Consider the following 14,889-nt stretch of genomic DNA (forward strand, 5'->3'; position numbering starts at 1 on the left):
TTAATAAATGGATAAAAATGTATTAATATGCAAGGAGGATAGTATTAAGGTATTAATGCATCACATCTTCACTTGAACTTCTGAAGTTCCAATTGCACGACATCCTCTGGGAGGGTGTTCCACAGTCCAACAGTGTGAGGAATAAAGGACCTCTGGACCTGAGAAGTTCGACAGCGAGGCACATTTACTGCATATTGATGCTGCTTTTCGGCGAATCTGGCTGCTCTCGGCAGACAAAGGGGGTCAGGGATCAATTGTGGATGTTAAAGATCTCTGTTGAAATACAGCCTATGAAAAGGTGGCAAGCAAGAGACCTTCTGTCGATGGTCCAAGTCATAATTGCTACTATTAGGAAACGGAAACCTACCACCACGAACCACTCTGTCTAAAAGAGATAAATCTCTGGCAGAAGCAGACATCCACACCGGAGACCAGTGTTCTAGTAAAGGAAGCACAAACGACCTAAAACAGGTTGCTTTGATTCTATCACTGTTATGAATATATGAGGCCTTACGAACAATACCTACAACTTTCGTGCGGCATTTGCTGAAACTTTCCTTGGATGCAATGTTCTAATTGCAGCAGTTAACAACTTCAGTGTCAATGATGGACTCTTTACTGCTAGTGCAGCAGATAATTGCATATTTCATAAGAATCGTTCAGATAGTGAAACAAGCATTAAATTTTGCACAAGTGCTCTTTAAAGTTCCCTCTATCAGAAAAGGGCGCTGGCCACGCAAAAATTTAATATGGCGGCCAAATTCCAAGATGGCGGCCAGTATCGACAGATTTTGGCTAATTTTTCACTAGAATGGCATGTATTTGCTTCTAGCAATATGGTAAAGCTCTTCCATACTATTTCTTGTGAATATTATGTTTCTGTAGCTTCCCAGTACAGTTTACCTTAAATATGGGGGCTATATGGCTGCCAAGAAAGGTAGAAACAATAATTATAATGAGAAATAATGCCCGTTCAACAATTATCGTTTTAAGCATGGATCTTGGTTTCTGTGGTTTTAGATCCTAATGAGGCCATCTCTTTCGAATAACTCATAAATTTTGAAGGAAAATTAATAAATGTAAAAGAGTGTATGTCTGCACACAACCAGGGCACACTGGTGACATCACTGCTGTGTAACTCAGCATGGGGTTCAGTGCCAGCTAATCCAGCTTTACTAATCCTGTAGTCTTAGACTAGTAGTTGTAGTATAGTTTAGTTTAGTGTCCCAAATGCTTTCTAACAGCCCCAGACCAGCTATAGTTAGATAGCCGCACCTGAATAGACAGGATGTGCCAGCGCGGGAGAGCCGAGCTAAGGGTATGGGGCTGTACATGATGGTTCATGTACTTACCGGATGGTGTACAGATCACACGGACTTAAATGGCACTGGATGAATGATCGGGCTAGGTGTAGGGAGACCTGAACCTAGTTGAATCCCATACAGGAATGTGTGCTTTGTTTAAGGTGGTAAAAGGATAACCCTCGGCCTTAATCAAAAGTGAAATCATGGCAGAATGTGATGCCAATCCAATATTGAGCAGTAGAAAAACAAACTGGAGTTTGTGTTGTCTTTGTCAGAAGGGACAAAAGAGGTGAGCACTTGACATCACCTCCAAGTCATCATGTCCTAGACCATGATGGGTACACAATGCTGGCAAGAACATTCCCATGTTCAGTGAAATTAATGAAATGCCACTGATAATGGATCCAGCAAGGCTGGATGAAGGTGATGGCATAGAGGCCACTCTCAGGAAAAATGCAGCAAAATACCATGTGAACTGTCGCTTGTTGTTTAACAACACTAAACTGGACCGCAAGAAAGCGACAATCCAATGACCAGACCAGCAACACTGAGACTAGTCGTGCAAAACTGCGCCGAACCAGTCATGACAATGAAGTTTGCATTTTCTGAGAAAGTGGCACCTGCATCTGATCTCAGACAGGCTAGTACTAAGGGCCTTGACTTGAAATTGCGTGAATGTGCAGAGATACTTAGTGATGGCAAGCTCCTTGCTGTTGACTGGTGGGGATGTCATTGCACAGGAGTTTAAGTATCACCATGCCTGTCTTTGTGCCCTCTACAACAGAAAAAGGTCCTACCTGAGGAGCCTTGAGAAAGACCAAGGTAGCACTGAGTCAGAATCAGATGTGTATCCACTAGTTCTGTCAGAACTGATGACATACATTGTTGAAAACAACCTTGTTCAGATGATCCAGTCACATTTCGGCTGGCAGATATTTGCCACCTCTACCAACAACGTCTGGAACAATTAGGTGTAGAGTCACCAAGTGTAAATTCCACGAGACTCAAAGACAAACTTCTGGCAGAAATTCCAGAACTTGAGGCTCATAAAATCTGGCAGAGATGTATTACTTGCATTTCAAAAGGATGTGGAAAAGCACTTGCTCAATCATCTGATCTTTCAGAGGCAGTTATCATTGCTAAAGCAGCAAATATTCTCAGAAAGTCTATACTTGATCATCAGTCACGGTTTGATGGCACATTTTCTGAGGCTTGTGTACGAAATTCTGTGCCTCCTCTCCTGCTCCAGTTTGTAGGGATGGTTGAGCATGGGGCTGACATCAAGTCACAGTTACGATTTGGAGCATCAAAGTCAGACCAGGCCATTGCACAGCTCATGCAGTTCAACTGCTACTCCCGATACAAAGAGGAGCAACAACTCATAGACACCCAAAGACAGAGAAACACCATTCCCAGTCTACATGGGACTCTCAGTCTATGCCAAAACCAGGAAGAGAAACCTGGTTGAAATGCTACATCAGTATGGCCTCAGTATCTCTTATGACAGAGTACTGGAGGTCTCTGCACAGTTAGAGATGCCACAGTTAGCAAATATGTGGAGGAGGGTGTGGTCTGTCCCCAGTACTGCGAAAAGGGTTGTTCACCACTGCAGTGATGGACAACATCGACCACAACCCATCTGCAACTACTGCCACTACCTCCTTCCATGGAACTAGCATCTCCATATTTCAGCACCTCACCAAGGAGAACACTGGACAGGAAAGACAGCAACCAAAGTTTGCACCTGAGAAAGTGAGGTCGGTGCCTGAATTGCCGGACACATTCACAAACATCTCACCAGCTTCCTTTCAAAACAAAGAACCCTGTGCCACCAAACACTGCAATACCAAAGCCACCCACAGATATCTTGGGGCCACAGCTTGCACTGGAGTATCAGTGGCTAGACAAGGTCATAGTCACCCAGGAAATAGATGATGCAGTGAATCTGACGTGGTCAGCTCATCACGCTTCAATGAAGAGAAGCCCAGAATTTGAAGTAACCATAACTTCATTGCTTCCTCTCCTGCGTGATCAGGCTCATTCTGTTGCTACGATCAAACACGTGATGCAGAAAGTGCAGGATGTCACTGATTTTCTGAACCCTGGCCAGATACCCATAATCACAGCCGATCAGCCAATCTATGCCGTAGCAAAGCAGGTGCAGTGGCAGTGGCCTGATCAGTATGGCGAAAGACAAGTGTCTGGTAATGTTTGGTGGTTCGCACATTGAGATGGCAAATGACATCTCTGGTACTCTTCTTCATGGCAGTGGTTGGACAGGAGCTCTGGTGGAGGCAGGAGTTGCTTCATCTGGAACTGCAGAATCCTTCCTGTCAGCTGCAAGTGTAACCAAGACACGGCAGATGCACCAGGTTACAGCCTCTAGTTTGTACAAACTCCTGAGGACAGCATACACTGACTACTGTGCTGAGAAAGCAAACAACAATGAGCAGGCATTAGAGTTTGAGGAGTGGTGTGACCTTTGAAGACAACCAGAGTCCACAGTTCCACTTCTGGCACATGGTGTTGTCTATGGAACTTGTGATATTCCTACTGATCAGGTCCTTCCGTGAGGCCAATTTTGTCCTCTACTGCTGGCATTGCATGAGCTGATACCCTACTTCTTTTCCAACAATAATACAAACTATGCTCGTTGGCAACCTATTCACCTCCAGGGACATGCTTTACCCTAGAGAGTTCACACCCAGAGTTGCACAAGGAGTTCAAGGCTGGCAACTGTTTAGCACAAGACCAGTCGCCAGTTCTCAGCAATGGCTCTTGACCAAGCTCATGAGCAGACCAATGCCTTTATAAAGGCTGATGGCGGAGCCATTGGGCTGACTGAAGATCCGTCAGCACTCAGAAGATGGATGGTGGCTGGCCCAGAGATCATCTGCTTGGTGTCTGCATACGAAACAGAGGTTCAAAGTAAGGAGTCTAATGAGCAGACAACACACCATGAACAAACACCTCATGCGCAGAAGACATTCTGGAGAGAGTCAGCAAGCTGTCATTGGCTTTGCAACACTTGGGAAGTCCTTTTCAGGAAGAGAGCCAGGATCTGTATTCCATTGACAACAAAGACATTGCCCACCCCAGCTCAGCAGAACTTACAGACACACCTTGACAGAGGCCGCACTAAATTTCAGAAGTTTTCAGACTCTTTGGCAAACAATGCAGTCTCTTCTATGAGCCGATAAAGAAGAACAGAACTGACTTCTTCAGGCAAGAAGCTGCTCCTGCAGAACAGTCAAAGCAGAAACTCAAGGAGGATTGCCAGCTTTTCAAAGCTATTTATATCCTGTCAGAGCTGTGAATGTGATCTGCAGGAATTCTTCCAGCACGAGAATCAAACATTCCCAGCTTCCCTTAGTGAGGGTGGTAGGCTGTACAAATGTCAGAAGTCTCAGCTGACCTCGGTCCTGGAGAGTCATGTTGGCACTAGAAGACAAAGAACCAAAGACTGATGTCCATTGTAGATGGATCAGCTTTGGCCATGCCTTGCCACCAAAGAAAGGAAAGACCTTTGAGGGCTATGCACTTTGCTGACTTCTTGCCTGTGATACAATCCTATAGCAGCAAGTACACATCATCACATCTTGAGTTGATGATATACAATACATCCAGCCTCAAAGCTGAGACCAGGCTCCAACGTGGCAAGGAGGAAGACTTGACAGACAAGAACACAATTCCATCCAACTGGCGCAATCTCCTAAGACACGATGCCAACAAGACAGAGTTGTTCCAGTTCCTGGCAGACAAAGTTGCCCAGATGTCTGCCACAAATGCTGTCATTGCCACGAAAGGGTTGATGTCCTCAGCACTCATGAGGCTAATTCAGGGACTGGAAAAGTGCTTCATGAGGAAGCTGACACCCGAATCTTTCTCCATGCCAAATATGCCAGAACATGGAGCCAAGACCATCACGGTTAAAACAAATGACACAGATGTTCTTGTCGATTGCAGTCAGTGCTTTCTCCACTCTCCACAATCTAGGCTAGAGAAGCTATCGGTGGCCAAGGCCAGAGCCTGCGCTGGATTGCCTGCATGACCTGTGCAACCCTCTGGGCCAGGAGAAGGTGAATGGCATGCTCTTCTTCCATGCGGTTCACAGGCTGGATACAGTGTCAGCCTTCCGGTGCAAGGGCAAGAAGACCTAGCCTGGCAGACATGGAACATCTTTCCAGAGGCCTCCTTATTCTCCAAACTGAGTCACTACCTCTCAGAGTGGAAGAGAGTGACCTGAAGGTCCTGGAGAGGTTTGTTATATGTATGAAAGATCCAGCACTGCTGGTACTGTGGATGAGGCTAGATTGATATGTTTGCCAGAAAACAAAGGGGGCATATGAGGCCATTCCACCAACCAGGAGCTTTCCTCCAACACACCAAGGTGCTGCGTGTCAGGCTGGTTGTGTGTGGGGCAGGCCACCCAGTGTCAGCTACAGCCAGAGAACCCTGCTGAGTGGGGATAGTAAAGTCTGTGAAGCATGGCAAGTCCTCTGACAACCAACTGCCCTTAGCATTTTAGAGTTGCCAACAGCTTACCAAATGTGGTGCAAAGCAGGCTGTTTGGGAAAGGTGAAAGTGCTACAAGCTGGGCTCCTTCTGCACAGCTCTGTGCACTTGCAAATGTGAAGTCTAGATAAATATTGCCCTCTGAAGTAGATAATCTAGCTTGAGCATCCAACGTGTCATGCTATGCCTACCTTCTTATCCTCGAATTTTTCAAAGGTGTAGGCTGAGAGACCTGCACAGATTGGTAAGTTTAGTCCGTATTTCTTTTTTTCTTTTTATGGTTACAGTCTTAGACACAATGTTGTATGTGACCATACCATTACTATTTCAGTTGAAAATAGCATATTAGTTAAAATGTCTGATCATGAATATACCATTAAAAAAAAACAGTTGGTCTCTATGTTCAGCGCTGTGGATAGAAAAACTTTTATGGAAACCATTTTGTACGCCATCTTGGTTACAATTCATTTAGTAAGGGTTTTCAATAAAATGTGTGGTATGGAACATTTTTATAACCTAAAAGTCGAGGTTTAAAAAAACTGGCATATTCCATCCAATAGATGCTCCCAAACCAGTGAATTGTCATAGATGGCGGCCATTTTGAAAATAGCCGCCATCTTGGATTTTCAGGTGGCCAGCGCCCTTTTCTAAGAGCGTAGTCTTAGGAATGTTTGTGCCAAATTTCATGCTTGTTTCACTATCTGAACGATTTTTACAGCAATCTGCTGCACTATGCGGGCAAGGTTCGATCTTCGGTTCTCAGTAGCCCATTTTACCTATCAACTTGCGAGCCTGTAGTAGACTTGTCTAACTCGTAGGGGAACGGCCTGAAGATGGGTGTCCTGTCCACGGAAGACTACCCAAGGCTTTGTTCCTCAGTTCCTCAGGGATGGGTTGGTATCGTTCTCGGTAGCACTCTGCTGGGCCTGAGTTCGATTCTCCGACCAGCCAATGAAGAATTAGAGAAACTTATTTCTGGTGATAGAAATTGTTTCTCGTTATAATGTGGTTCGATTCCACAATAAGCCGTAGTTCCTGCTGATAGGTAACCAATTGGTCTCAGCCACGTAAAATAAATCTAATCCTTCGGCCAGCCCTAGTAGAGCTGTTAATCAGCCCAGTGGTCTGGGTTAAAACTAAGGTATACTTAACTTTTCTCTCTCTCTCTCTCTCTCTCTCTCTCTCTGCTGTCTCGGGTGTTACCTACGTTTACAGACATTTTTTTTAAATTGAAAATGGTTCTTTGGTATCCCATCTCATAGGGACGATACCACGTTTATAAAATAAAAATTAGTTTCTAGGAAAAATATAAAAGTTTTGATATAGCTTTCAAAACAGCCTAGAGACTAGTTATTGGGAAAAAATAAATGTAAGGCCTATTATGCTTATATCACTTGAGTTGCATATGTATTAATACAAACTATATTTCACAGTACCTAATATATATATATATGTATATGTATATATATATATATATATATATATATATATATATATATATATATATATATATATATATATTGACCTCGGAAGAGTATCTCGGAGGCGTAGGTTCGTATCTCACCGGTGCCACTAACTATTATGACCTAGAAGAGGTCGTTTTGGACTCTACTCGAAGAGTTATCTCGGTAGTGTTGGTCACGTCGAGGCCGAGAGGAGCACTTTTCCTTCTCCTCTCTCTCTCTCTCTCTCTCTCTCTCTCTCTCTCTCTCTCAAGACTAAAGGCCACTGAATTAACCTCGAGTTACAAAATAGACGTTATTTTGAAATTTTACAAAGCACTGATTGGTTAAATGAATAAGTTACACTGACTTCCAAAGTCCAAAACCGAACAGGGACTAAACTAAAATCGGAGATCAAATTTCACACATCATATCACCACTGAACAAGTCAAGTCAAGTCAAAACAGTCAAAATGAGTCTTTAGGTGACATAACCACCACTTCCAACCCTCTCACGCCCTTCAGCCCAGGGCATTGCCCCCACTGACATGAGTTCACAGACTTGTAATTGCGAAGGAAGAAACATCCCATAAATAACCAGAAAAGTTAATTGAAATGACATGAGTAAACTGGGCACAAAAGGAATCACATAGAAATAAATGAGCGCAAAAAACGTAAAATCAGGGAGCAAAAGGAAACACACTTCACTCGGACCTGGAAAATAAAAAGAACAATCTTATAAAGTTCTTTGCTCACTTCAGCAAACTGAGGACCCATCAAAGAAAATCAAATGCATTGCTGGAACTGAGCACTACAACTGTTCAAGCCCCAACATTACCGTACAGTGTTTTTCAATATATTTTCTCTCCAGGAAAACTCATCATGACCAACTCACGAATGCACTTACTCGAGAACGTTTACACTTCGCCTGAAAAAGACCCATGACGACATATCGGAGGAATCCGGTACTCACCATGCAATACGGGTCAACGATCGTCACACCCTGACATGTCATATGGACTTCCGATCACATCTCAGTCACGCCTCAAGGCAAGCGAGACCAAGGAAGTCGCTGAATAAAGATATATCTGCACCATACTGTATATATATTTAATATTATATATATATATATATATATATATATATATATATATATATATATATATATATATATATATATATATATATATATATATATACATAGATTTAGATAGATAGATATAAAAGTTAGTTACACATAAAAAACCCAGTTGGTGGTACAGACATTTTTTCTTTGTTTGTAGATTGTTGATGAGTCCATAAAAGCATCACTGAAAAGCCCAGTGCAGGATTTAAGAAAGTTTAAGGAGGAAATGTAAACAAGATCCTAATTCAAGTTGCTTGAAAGCATGAGAAAGCAAACGATGTCAGTTTGTCCTAAAAATGATCGATTGTAAAACTCATTTGTATAGACGTACAGTTCATAACTTACCGTGAGACTAGAAGATTATCTGTAATAAGTTTCTACAGATACGAGAGACAATTGGTAAATCTTCCTACATGAAACGTAAGTCTGCAAAGGGTACTTTATGGCTAAAATCTATTTGTGACAATCCTCCGTGTAGGTAATGGGTCATTTGATAAAGATTGCAACAAAAGTATACATAGACTCATGTATTACTCTGATATACACTTAGGCTAGACAGACAGCAAAAAGGTTTGATTGCAAATTGCGTACTGTAAGAATAGCTTCAATATGATCATGGGAAACTTAAAAGTACAAAAGTGTCATTGACAAACAGCTCCCTTTGGTTGTCAAGTTTTTGGTAATAGCACTGGAGTCTGTGCAGACCATTTTCTGCAGTTAACTAGTGTGTCTGTTGCTCTAAGACTTCAGGTATGCTAAATGCCATTATTAATAATGTATAATTGCAACGTGCAAAGTTTTGTTATTTCATCAATAATCACCAGTAGACTAATGCAAATACCAACCTAGACTGGCGAGTCAGTACATAACTGGTAAGCAATTATTTTTATATTCTAAAGATTTTGCAATACCTAGAAATAAATATATTTCCTCAACTTGACCATATCAACGACAGAAGTATATTTGCTCGAGTTACGATTATTTCCATAGCAGAGCCTCACTGCTCTTTTTGCAGCTAAGCCCTCGCCCATCACGCCAGTGATTGGCTATAAAAAAGTACATTCACATCAGCCGTGCATTTGGTGCCTAGTGCCGTCTCATGACGCTCCTGATTGGCTAGTGGTCAGCCAATCACAACGCTGGAAAATGGCCAGTCTGCAGTCTCTCAAAGATCCGTAGAGTAAAATGCTCCGCCCGACACCAGAGGAAAATGTCTTCAAAAGTTATAACTTATTACACCTCAGTTTTACCCAAAGAATAGTAGTGTTTCCTGCACTTCATCACTAAACATGTCAAGCCAATGGTTGAAGGATTATAATGATATACGAATTATTTACCAATAAACTTAATTGTAAGATATTTTGATAGTGAAATAAAAACAAGAAATTTTAAAGATAAAATGTACTTTTCATTCCTTACATGGCATCGCAGTGCATTCATCATTTATCGTCTTGTGTCTCATAAAAATTCGCTGCTTAAATGTCATGGATGGCAATGCTACCTAAAAAGTATGGTAGGGCTATCAGTCAATATGAAAATAACAAGCACGCGATTAAGAATTTTAAATGTGCGGATGCACGCAGACTGTAGCCTATCCTGGGCAACCAGCAGCTTTCATTATTCCAGAGTTGTAATATATATTATATTACAACTTTGGTCTAGTATATGCACAAATGAAACACGTGAAATTTTTATAATGATATTTTGGGTCAGACTTGTAGATGAAAGATATTTTTTTAGATAATAAAATTGCACAACAAATCTGAAATGTAACATAACTCTGCTCATTAAACCCTTTTAGTCAATATTTCCTTCACAAGAAAAATAAATAACAGATAATATGTTCCTTCATCTTTGGCCTAAAAATGAAAAGAAAAAATGATTTAGATGATAATAGAATAAGACATGGGCTACATGTAACAACACTGTTGCCGTGTAGCAAAGTAAATATGAAATTCGTATTCAGAAACATCATTAAGGTGTAATCTTTTCATGAAACAGTAATACAGACCTGTTGTTAAGAATTCTTCATCAATTTACAATCGATAGTGGAGATCGTTGAAAAGCTCCATAAAATGAACTGGTGTAGGCATGTTCCCACCCAGTGACATTTCCCTTGCATCGCTATAGAACAATGCTGAAGAAATTTGAATGGCCGTCAAAAGAAGGCGTTGATGGTCTGCTTTGTTACTGGGCATTTGGCTCATTTACTTTCCTCGAGTGTCTGTGAAGCTCCTTCAAAGAGGATGTCATTTATCGCCTTTTTTGGCTTGGTAGCTGATGGATTGTTTTTCATTTTTTTCTACTAATTTCCCATACTATTCCTGCTTTAAAGTTTATTTTCATATTCGTCACTTTTCATCTTCCAAAGAGCAGGAAACTTTATACAGTTCAATAAACTCCCGCTGTAAATTCATGTGATTCGGGAGACCTGCTCATCGTGACCGAAGCTACTCAACTGAGCGTGCGTGACAAGCAACAGCACAAACGATCTAGCATGCGACGAACCTCTCTGCATGAAGAGGGAAAATCAACTTTGTTTAATCTTCGTCACATGCTGGATCTGTTGCCATGCGCTCACATACACACCCAATTGGCATGATCCTGACAGGCATATTGGGATCGTCTCATGGCCCGCTTTACACACAACTATCAAACTGCTCTCAGTGAACTATATTGGAAAATATATTTGCAAAAAGGAGTATCAAATATAAAGCTGCTGCAGCGTTTCTATGAAATGAATTCTGTGGTAGGAAGGCACCATAAGATACTTCTCTACGAAATAAAAAAAAAAAGATAGCTGAAAAAGTTAAGGGTGCATAAGAGTCATTAACTCTGTTGTTAGAGAATATTCTGGGTAGACTATATTCATAAAAGATCTTGATTACTTTTAATTAAAACAAATTACTAAATTTCAGTTCACAAGAGTAGGCAGATAATTTTACACGAGTATTTTATGATTAGGTCCAGTGTTTATTCTGCAATGTTAGGTTACCATATGAAAATTTTTCGAAGACACTACAAGCACCATAACAGCAGCAACAAAAACAAGAATAACCACAAAAAGAACCACAATAAAACGGTTGAATATAAGATAGGCCTATAATCCAAAACATAAAGACATAGGACTTATAGGTCTATGTCATTTTTTATGGTCCTGTTACTTGAAAGGAGATGATGTCTTAAGAAAATTCTCAGCAAATTATATCCACATGACTTGTATAGCCTATCATACTGTAACTTTAAGTTAAACATTGGCACATTCCTTGGTTTTGTAGAGTGCAAATCACTGCTTATCATCCTCCGAGTGTGTAAACGGTTGCAATGAAATCGATTTATGACTATTAAAATGTAGTAAAATTTCCAGAAATCAGTATGAAACACCAGTCTGCATAGCTCTGGGAAAATCTTTTGAGTTAAATCTTCTAGAATGGTGAACACGCTTGACAGTATCAGACGGTAATTATCATTGTCCAGTGATTCAAGTGCACTGATTCGAACGCAGACATTTCCTGTGTCACCTCCTTATTCAGGTGAACTTCATTTACGAAACACAACATTGATGTTTCGCGGAACACTCCTGACTTCAATTATATTTTCCTGTTTTTTTACCATTTTAGGAGATGTGTTTTATGATTTTGTTTCAGGATAATACAACGTTTCTTTTGATAATCAGCAGAACTTATTTAGTTCGGTAAAACAACCATTGCAAAATAACTGAAGATGAAAAGAAACCATGGATTAACCAACTTTTCGGAACCATTGCCAACCAACTCAGCTTCAAGGAATGGTCGTGACGTAATCAGTGGGTGGGGCTTAGGTGCAAAGCACGCAGGACTTTGCATAGAGCAGCCATAGTCTGACTACGACTTCGCATGAGAATCATGAGATCTCGAAAAAGGCCATATTAGTTAATGTACACCATAACCTCCTAATTTACTCATGTTTATTTCAAAGGACCCTTTCAATAAATCTTACTGCATAATCTCACTCTCACTCTCATACTTCTCCGCAGTATTTTTGTCGTGGCTGCAACAGTCACTAGAAAAAATCAGCTCTAATGGCCTTGTTTGAATCTTCATCCCATCCCATCGATTAGAATTAGCTTTAGGATAGAGCCTAATTGCACTCAAAAGATACGGCACACCTTTCATCCATGCTAAATTCATTACTAATATTGTGTTCGTACAAAAAGCAAAAATGTTGGATATGATTTCTCGTTGTCAATCGCTAACAAGTGACTATCTCAGAACCGAATTGAACTGGGAAGTTTAACCGATATTTCACTAGAATTCACACAAGCGCTACACAGTTTGAAGCTCAATATCTTATTCACAAAGTTTCCACCTCGTCAAATTTTTCTGCCACTCTCAGGCAGTCAGTGAGTGATGACCCAATTCCAAATGTAATTGATTATCAGTAAACCATTCATAAATGTAGAAAACGGTTAAAAACTCATATACAAAATTTTGGTATTAAAATTTCATTCTACAAGTGCTATTTTCCTTTCTTGCCATGTGGATATACAGGAAAAATTCGCCATTTCCGTCATCTTTGAAGTGTGACATCATCATCCGTTTCGGACGAATTCTCCAAAATCCAGCTTCTGGGTCTGAACTGCCACGGCATCAGCCAGAGAGAACTATAGAGAGGCCGACCTCTATGTGCTGCATTGTAATTGGCTGAGCGAAGGCGGCCATTTTGATTGTGTAACTGGAGGTTGCTGAAGACGCATCATTCCGTCACTGCAACCGAATCTACACCAAATTATCTCTCCATGGATCATTTACACTCACACAGGCCACACCATGAAAACCTTCTGGATCAAAAGGAACAGAGTGTTCTGCCATTAACTGTACAAAGTATAAAAAACAAACAAAGAAGTGGCCTTCTACCTTTTCCAAAGGACAACATTTGAGGTGACTGAGCACATAAGTGTGTCAGCCCATCTGCTTGTAAGCAGCTTGTTTACTGCTATGTACTATTCATTATTGCTCAAAGTGTACAGTTTATAAGAATTGTATGTTACAGTGAGACTAAAATATCAATTGAAAATCAAGAATAAAGCTTTCCAAAGAAAAGAAATGACGTAAGAACAGAAAACTGCTGAAAATTTCCCAGAAAATGAATTCATATTAATCCAATGAGTATTTTGTTAACAGGTCTTCACGCCGACAGATAAGTATAGCCCTGTCTAACCTGGATTAAGCTTGGTGTTAATGCTTTTTGTGGGGACTGGTGGTGATTTTTTAATGCTAAACAATGTGTGCTATGTGTATGTGTTGATGCCTTTGGTGGTGGTACGATTAGTATCAAATACTACCTATTTGACAGTTGTGCACAGGCATAGCATTTTGTGCAGAGCTTTGCAAGGCATGGTATTTGCGAAGGCTTGACATTTTGCTAGCATGTTCTTTCTCCTCTAGGGCCTGTTATATCTGCCATCATTTAATGACATTGAAGTACAATGATTACTTTTCCAGATGCAGTCCTTCACAGGTAATTTTGTAGCCTAAATGTTTGAAAATATGTATTTTATTTTACAGAACTTGGAGTAAAAATTGTTTAAACATTTTTCCTAGGTTATTTTTATTTTATTTTATAGAACTTTGAATAAAACTGTTTAAAACATTTATGGTTATTTTTTATATAAATATAACACATACATGTCTGTAAGAATATCTAAGAAGAATAAAAATTTTTATCCCACTGGGAATGACCTAAATGGGTATTATTTGGAGCAACGTCTGTTCTGCTTGGATCTAGTCACATTTGGCTGTGATGTATCTGAATGGTCCTCTCTTACTGTTACATACTTATATAGGCCTATTTGTACCGTTATTTTCTGATATACGTCCATAAAATGAACAATCATAACAGCTGTCAAATAAATAAACATTGGCAGTTTGTTGTGTTCCAGCATAAAGACAAACAGTTGGCCCTACAGTGGTTGCAGGTGCACTCAGAGCATGTTAGTTTACAAAACGTTGCTGTCACTGCAGCTCCAGTTACACACACAATCAAAATGGCAGCCAAATTACGCTGCACATAGAAGTCGGCCCTCTCTGGTTCTCCTGGCATCAGCATTGGTTTTCAAAACCCTCAGCTGCTCCCTGCACCTACTGTACACCAGAATATGGCCAGTTGTTTGTATATGACTGGAAGGTAAACAGGGCTATGGCTGCCTGTAGACTTTTGCTGAATATAAGTAAATTTAGCTGTGGGTATGGGTTTGGTACAGATATGGGTATGGGTATGGGAATGGTTAAAAGTTAAGTATACCTTAGTTTTACCAGACCACTGAGCTGATTAACAGCTCTCCTAGGGCTGGCCCGAAGGATTAGACTTATTTTACGTGGCTAAGAACCAATTGGTTACTTAACAACGGGACCTACAGCTTATTGTGGAATCCGAACCACAGTATAGCGAGAAATAATGGTATGGTATGGGGTATAGATATGGGTATGGAATGGATATGGGTTTGGGTATAGGTATGAGTATGG

At 40.6% G+C, this 14,889-nt stretch overlaps 1 protein-coding gene across 2 annotated transcripts in view; it reads left to right on the forward strand.

Annotated features, from left to right (window-relative positions):
- The window catches only part of LOC136844995 (uncharacterized), a 121,255-nt gene that overhangs the window by 95,034 nt on the left and 11,332 nt on the right, over positions 1-14,889 (forward strand). The gene's annotated exons all lie outside the window — the stretch shown is intronic.

This window comes from Macrobrachium rosenbergii, chromosome 2 (genome assembly GCF_040412425.1).
Source record: "Macrobrachium rosenbergii isolate ZJJX-2024 chromosome 2, ASM4041242v1, whole genome shotgun sequence".
NCBI classification, from domain to species: Eukaryota; Metazoa; Arthropoda; class Malacostraca; order Decapoda; family Palaemonidae; genus Macrobrachium; species Macrobrachium rosenbergii.